Below are 593 nucleotides of genomic sequence, written 5' to 3' on the forward strand. Positions count from 1 at the left end.
TCAGATGGTTAAGGAGCAACTCTTATTGCTTCCCGTCAAGGTGAAGATGAGCCAAACAAGCCTCTGAAAGGATTATTTTTCATATTAACAAGTGACAGTAAATTTCCTCACGTAATATAAATGTTTCATTACCAAATTTCACTCATCAATGGCGCTTCACTCCACGACGACGCCAGAAAAGAGTCTTGATGACCCACAAGTATAGGAGATCAATCATAGTCCTTTCGATAAGTAAGAGTGTCGAACCCAACGAGGAAGCGAAAGGAAATGGTAAGCGGTTTTCAGCAAGGTATTCACTTCAAGTACTGGAAGTAACGGTAATAGATAGTTTTGTGGTAGGATAATTCGTAACAAGTAACAACTAACAATAGTAACAAAGGTGCACCAACATGGCCCAACACTGTTTATAGCAGAGGAAAAGTTAGTAAGTTCTCTTATATCAAGAAAAGTGTTCTCAAGGACACATAAGAATTCTCGTCTAGTCAGGTTCATCGTGTTTAGTTGATTCGTGTTCGCTACTTCAATAGTTTATATGTGGGTGGACCGGTGTTGCAGTGTTGTTCTTACTTGAACAAGCAACCCATGTATGATTA

The sequence above is a fragment of the Triticum dicoccoides genome, chromosome 2A, assembly GCF_002162155.2.
Source record: "Triticum dicoccoides isolate Atlit2015 ecotype Zavitan chromosome 2A, WEW_v2.0, whole genome shotgun sequence".
NCBI lineage: Eukaryota > Viridiplantae > Streptophyta > Magnoliopsida > Poales > Poaceae > Triticum > Triticum dicoccoides.